Here is a 7,234-nt window from a genome sequence, read left to right on the forward strand (position 1 = left end):
TATTTTCACAAGGGTGGAGGATGTTAGACTGACAGCTCTGGAGACTGGCATCTCTATCTATAGACAAGGAGCAAGGAAAACAAGGGCAGGAGCAGGGCAGGCACCTGCCAAGATGCCCTCTCATTTCCTCCATGCACTGCCACCTCTTTGTCTTGCCCATAGTCCCTCAGGAGCAGCAGATGATAGCTCTCCTTCTCTCCCTGCAGAGATGCCCACAGAAGAAGTGGTGACCATTGCCAGCCACTGACCAAGCTGGGGCAGATGCCATCACCATGTGTGCTTGGGTGCTCACGGCACAAGGGTAATCAACCAATGTGCAGTCAACAATATGAAGAGACTGAGAAATGTAATAGAGAAGCTCAGGATTAATGATCAAGCAATTAGTGTGGGGCAGGAGTGGGATTTCAGCACAGGGCAACAAGCATGAACCAGAACGGCCTCCACAGACCAGTGATTTCATCTCTACAGCCACATTTTTGGGAAGAAAACTTTACATGCTTTCAAGACTGTGAACAGTTGATTCAATTGTGAGTTCTATTTGAATATCTTAACATCTCATTTTGGAGAGGCTCTTGCTTTATTTTTAAACTCTTTTTACATTTCAATAGCAGGCAATATCGTCTCAAATCAAGACAAGGTTGTCATTTTATTTACAAATTGAAGCAAGGTAAAGGCCTGGGGCAGTGGCTAACATGAATGTGTTAAAGAGCAGACAATGGTCATTAGATCAGAGATTATTCATGCAAAAGGGTCTTGAAAAGTGGTTAATGACAATGACAAAATAAATTCTGAAACTGGAAACTCTGCTCAAGATCTGGAGCCTCCTTTGGAAGGGTAGGACCTTGATTACAGGAATTTTTAACAAATGAGTTTGACTCAGTTTATAAGGAAATTGATTTAAAAGATTGAAAGATATAAAATAATAGAACTCCTAGAAGGACACAATGGGCTATGAACAAAATAGAATAGCTACAGGAGAACGCTGCTTGTTCAATCCAGTAATGCTACTTGGTTAATGAATAAAACCAAAAAATAGGTGATACAGTCCACCTAGGGTTTCCTTAAAGAAGGTCCACCAAAAAAACTATTAATAAAACAAAGTATAAAAACTATTAATAAAACAAAGTATCTCTAGATGCAAGTTGATAGTAATGCCATGGTTGAAAACTGTTGAAGAGCCCATTTCAGAAAACACTAAAGTGAAAAGAAGTTACTTCAGGAAACCTGGAATCAGACTTGAAGGAAGGCAGAAAACTGAGATCAGTAATTGGTATTTCCTGCATAGCTGTGATTTTAGCTGAAGCACCTCGAAAACCTGCAGGCTTAAGGTGGGAAAACAGAAGTGAACGGACATTGGTCTTTCAAAACTCCAAATATTGCTAGAGATCAGCCACAAAATCCTGAGAAATCCGTGCACCCCTCTACCCAAAGAGCAGGTCATACTCCCCCATGCTTCAATGGGCTCATCCTTTAGTCACAAGTGGGGTCACTGTGAGTGAGTACCTTTAAAAACACATTTTTCACAGTGCTCTATCCTGATCCAGCACGAGAGTGGGAAAGCTCTCATGTCTTCTTTGGGATTTGCTTTTGGCTGCTTTTAGAGCAACCTTTTTAAAAAGGAAAAAAAGACAAACTTTCTACCTGGAAACTTTTCCATTTGGCTGTTCCAGCAGTGCTTACACAAGGGTAGGAGGGGCAGAGGGAAGTGGAATGCACCCAAGAAGCCTGGTGGCAACCAGACCTCATGTTAAGATAGCGGGGGGGGCTCCTCCCCAGGCTTGCAGCACAGGTGCTGCATCAATACAAGCCTTGCTCCCTAGGCAGATGGCTTCCTAAGCAGACAGGATAAATTAAAGGTGATCTGTCAGACTGTGCTTGTTCTCCAAAGATTTGAAAGGAAGGCTTTTAAAGCTCTGCTGAAGGCAGCGGTGACTCTACCACTTGGTGAGTAAGAAGTGTAACGTTAGCATGAAAACCAAAGCCAAAGAGGGGAACAGGAAAGAGAAAGTGAATGAGTCAGAATAGCGATTGCGAGGGCGTATCAATATTTATAGCAAAAATCCCCAGGCTTCAGCTGACTCTTGTGGCACGAAATAGACTTCTTTTTTTTTCACACTAATCAGGAAATCTGTTTGACAACAATGAGGGCCTGTTGTTTCAAACCTTGTGCTCAGCAGAGCTGCACCAAGCTCTGAAGATTGTTTTCTTGTAACTCTATTATTATTATTATTGCCTGTATATTCCAAAACAGAAATGTTTGATAACAGCTTCCTTAAAGGCCAAATCATTTTGCTTTTCCAGCCTACAATGACTGTTTGTACTGGATTTTGCCTAATCTGTTTTCCTGCAATTAAGGCAAAAGAAGTCATGAAATCAGTCAGATTAATATGTAATTTGTTTTCAAGATCCCTATAGTTCTTTCAGTTTCATAATTGAAACAATCTGAGTTTGCTGAATGTGTTGCTAAGCAATTGAAGCCATCGGAGTTTGAATCTTGAATTATTATACTTTATTGTCAGAAAATACGATGCAAGTGAATGGCTCAAAATGTGAGCTGATATGTTCTAGTTCCACTCCCTAGGGCTTCTCCCAGTCAAATTTCACTATGATCCATGTGGCACAGGAGTAAACTCATCTTTAAAAGAGCCAGATTTTCTTCTTTACAAGCACTCTTTCAAAATAGCATTTGCCAAAGAGACTTTCGAGAGCATGGAAGCAACTTCAAATTATGAAACGTATAAATGTATCATTGAGCATGTTAAATGCTTATAACACGGCACTTAGCTTACGGGGAGGCATTTTAAAGAGTGGAGAAAACAGCACTTACTGGAAGAGACAGTTTATCACGTCCAACCATTATCTTGTCCCACAAATGAATGTCTCTTGGTTACAACAGCTAATGATATACTATGCTCTGGTTGTGTGTGGAGTTGAGCTTTGTTTCCTAAATACTTATAATTCGGTTTATTACCCACAGACATTTAATCACCCCTGGCTTAACTTTCAAAGCACATTATCATCACTCCTTCACTTAAACACTTGTTTCAGACCCGGTTTCCAACAGGAAATTGTCCTCAGGCGGTCTGATAAGTTTAGATAGCTGCTGATGGAAGCCAGTTTGGGAATTATTGATTGCTGATACTTTCATACTGTGGGTACTTTTATTTCAGGTTAGTAGGGATGTGTGATTCTGTGCTCTCTCTCTTGTGGTCTGAAGAGATTTATACCAATAAGAATGAGTATTATTGGAAAAAGCAAAGTAGCATTCACAGCACTCCATATCATGTTTCTGCTCTGATTTAGCTACTTTGTGACTTTTTAAATGTAGTTCTTGATTGTAAAAATACTTTTGGAAAATAAAATCAGAATGGATTTTGGCTTCCTTTTAATGCTTTTGATGATTTCAGATAGATATGTAATAACCTTTAATGTCATATATAAAAATACACAGCATGAGATGCACAGTTCTCGATTCTTGTGCAGTCTTGCAATGTTCTAGAATAGTGGAAGATACAGCTACAGTATAAGGTATAGAATATATCCTGGAGAAGATTCATAGGAACCTTGGGGTTTTCAAAATGGAATAAACCTATGTGTGCAGATACCACAGGACAGATGTAGGAAGCTTATGTTTGTACTTTTAAAGTGAAACCATCCTGGGAAAGACTGATAATTTTGCCTTGCATGAATTCATATATCCCAGGCTTTTGTAGCTATATCAGAGCAAAACAACATTAAAAACTGTCCCATTAATCAATTATGAATGTGTGGACTCTAATGGTAGTTCTTAAGGGCTTTTAACGAAGCAATCTGATGCAAATGAAACGTCTCTACTAGTTACTTTTTCCGTCTGTTCATCAACAGCTAGGGACATAGAACTCCTCTTCCTATAGAAATTTTGTCTTTTAGAGTTAGGACAAATATTGAAGTGATGTGACAGCCTTTTCTTCCTCCAAGGGCCCCAAACACCTTGGAATGGCAAAAGGTGAGATTAAACACAAGTTCAGTCTCTTGTCACCCATAGATCGAGGGAATTTATGATTAGAGCTGATGTGCAAAACATAAGGAATTGAGTAACTCACAGAATACCTTGTAAGCAAAAGCTGGAAGTCATGGACTGTTAAAGCAATTGGTATTTGAATACTGAACTATGGGAAGCTCTGGAGAATAAAACAAATACACAAAAGACAGCATCTTTTCAGCTGAGCTGTTTCTCTCCTATCCAAAGCTGCTTAAATCTGCATTCATGGCTAGAAGAGATAGGTTTCCTTCCAGCACATTACATATGAAGGCTAATAGAAACATCTTTAGGACATTTCAGGAAGCTATTCTTTCTCTTCCCTTATGAAAAGGCTTCTCTCTGGCTCCCTGACAGGTTTTAGCCCTTCCACCCTCAGATGCACAGTGGTATTTGCATGGAACTACATATGCTGCTGGCCATCCCTCCCCCTGTTCACAACCATTGCAGGGAGTGGGAAATGTACTCTGATACAGCTTGTGGGTATCAAAGCTGGCTCTGGTCCTTGTTGAACTGACCCAAAGTACGGTGAGAGTCACCCAAATGCACATACAATTAAGTATTTTTAAGGAAATTGCCTGTTCACTGTGAAACTAGTGGGCTGAATCCAGCTGATCAGATGGATCGATGGTAGCAATGCTGCCTGTCAGAATAACAAGGCACCTCTCTAATTACCAGTACTGCGTAGGTATAGGCTGCCTACCTACTCATTGCAATAACGTTTCTCAACAGGACCCTTGTTAAAAAAAAAATAATAATCAATTGAGGTTTTTCTGTGGAGGCTTTCTCATCCATTCCTATAATAATAGTGTACATAATACATGTGCTCTGTTGCTTCGTTTTCTTTCCTTTTACTTTTGATAAGGTAGATTTACTAAAATCTGAAATTTAAATATTTATACTGTAGGTTTTTTGATTAGCATATTTTGAAGCTAATCATAATAGGGCTTAGCTCACTTAGTAGATGTGTCAGTAAAAGGAATAATGAATTCAGTGACAGAGATGAGGAGAAAAGGATGAAAAAGAAATAAACTGAAATAGTGAGCAGGATAATGCCTGTTACATGGAGACAAAAAGGTACCTACAAAAAGATAAAAAGGAGGCTGGTCCTGCTCCCTTTCTAATTCAAGCAACAATTTTTTAGAGAAAGCACTTTTCGAATATTAAATATTTTCATGTAAAGATAAAAACTTCCACTAAATCAATTTTCAAAGCTTCCCTTCATTTTATCAGGACTCTTTGAATATATGGTACAAATTATGCAGACTCTTTGAATATATGGTATAAAGCTGATGACCAAAAGCATTTAAATCCTTGTTTGACAGTTTACAAATGGTCATAGTTGCTAGGATTTCAAATACCAGCCTTCTGCAAGTCCAAAATAGAAGATGAATAGAATTACTGTTATCATCTATACGTATATATTTTATATATATATATACGATCCTGATCTTTTGGAGGTCTTGTTTGTTTATTCATTGCAGCCACAAAGGTCAGAGGATTATTAGGAAGACAAACCTCACATATTCACATGACACAAAGTACTGAGCTTTGAAAGAGATGTCTGCCATCCCGCAATTTGTCACAAAATGATGAGAACAAGCAAAACAGAAGTCAGCTAAACAGTGGAGAGGGATTTATTTTGTCTCATGTTAGACGTCTATGACACGTAACATTTTGTCTCAGCTAGTCAGCCCAGACAGAGCATCTTCAGAGCACCATCTACCCAGTCTCCTGGGAGGTCGGTTTTCAGTGAGGGGACTGGTAATTGGTATTGCCTGTTGTTTGCCATCAGCCATTTCCTTGTTTGTTTTTTCCTAGCCTAGCCACACAGAGACAGTTCAAATGTTCAAATAATTGTGTTACACAGCAGCTGTGACCTAAGACCCTGTGATGTTGAATCAGTTCTGCTCTGCTTTTCCTGCAGTGCTGTGTGGCAGAAGTCTGGAGCATGCCTGTCCTCAGAAGAGACTGACCTTTTGGAGCACAGGGGTCCTCGTGTTGCACCTCTCAGCACTACAAACCCCTGCAAGCAGCGTTGCCTCAACCACAATTCCAGGGCAGCCATAGGTTCATAAGAACATCTTCACTTCAAAGCAGCAAATTGTACATTTGTGCACAAAACCAACTGAAAAAAAGATCTAAAATCATGTGGAGCTTTTGTGGTTTAGAAGAAGATAATATTCAGGAAAGTGCAGTAGGTGTTGTGGACCTTGGTTTTATTCTGCAAGTAGGGTAATGAAGTTGGACCTTGAGCTTGCTAGAGCACAGAGTAAAGTTTCAGACGTGTTCTGTGGCATGACAGGCATCCACACCAGTCTGCTTGGACTTCAGCCCACTGCAGGTACCAAGAAAAGGCAAAGCCATGAGGAATATAGTTCATATATCAACAGTTAACAAGAAAAGGTCGAGCTCTAGGACAGTATGCAAATGTTTCACTGCTGTAGAAGATCCTTGGCTTTCCACTTTGGCAGCATTTACTTGGCTTCTGTCAAGTAATTCTGGCACCTTTAGAGTTTGGTTTCTTAGTAAAGTATCTTTCTCATAAAAAATATTGAAGTAGGTTTTGCTTTTCCTCTCATTTTCCCTTGATTTATTCCTTCACTTATTTGCTGTCCAAATGAAGTTTGAAATTCTGCTAGCACAAATCCAAAGTCCTTTATGTTTCTTAGGTGGGGTTACAACCAAACTTGACTTGCAAAGGGTTTCCAAATTACCTCAAAATTTACCGATGTCCTTTAGAGGAACATATGGGAACTTGGAAGGTGAAACTAATGAACTAATGATTAATTGCCAAACCCATCTGTCCATCTTTTCAGGCACCTTCAGATGAAGACCATGTTTTACAAGGCTTGCCATTCAGCATTACAGGAAGTCAAAGAAAGAACCCAACATTGACATGAACTGAAACCATTCCAAGCATGAGAGGCAAATTCATTGACTTGGTTTGGTTAAGAAAGCTGGAAACAGAAATTTCAAAGCTGGGGGAAAAAAAGAAAAAAAAAGTGGTTCTGGCATTTTTTTTCTGTGAAAAATGTTGTGTTTAGATATTAACTTAAATATATTTTTAAAGGAAGTAATCATCCCTAAATGAAACAAATTCTTGAATGCATTGTTAAAGGGTCAAATGGGATGCAATTTTTCAATCCAAACCCAATTTTCCTGTTTTTTCTTCCACCCAAACCATATTTGTAATTAATGAATGAATTGAGCCAA

General features: G+C 39.1%; 1 long non-coding RNA gene across 1 annotated transcript; it reads left to right on the forward strand.

Annotated features, from left to right (window-relative positions):
* Window positions 1-1,884: 1,884 nt before the first annotated feature.
* LOC136019949 (uncharacterized) lies at window positions 1,885-7,017 on the forward strand. The gene is made up of 3 exons (XR_010615131.1): window positions 1,885-1,944; window positions 5,946-6,362; window positions 6,838-7,017. It is a non-coding gene; the product is annotated as an uncharacterized LOC136019949 (long non-coding RNA).
* The last annotated feature ends 217 nt before the right edge of the window (window positions 7,018-7,234 follow it).

Source organism: Lathamus discolor, chromosome 10 (assembly GCF_037157495.1).
Source record: "Lathamus discolor isolate bLatDis1 chromosome 10, bLatDis1.hap1, whole genome shotgun sequence".
In the NCBI taxonomy this organism is placed as follows: Eukaryota; Metazoa; Chordata; class Aves; order Psittaciformes; family Psittacidae; genus Lathamus; species Lathamus discolor.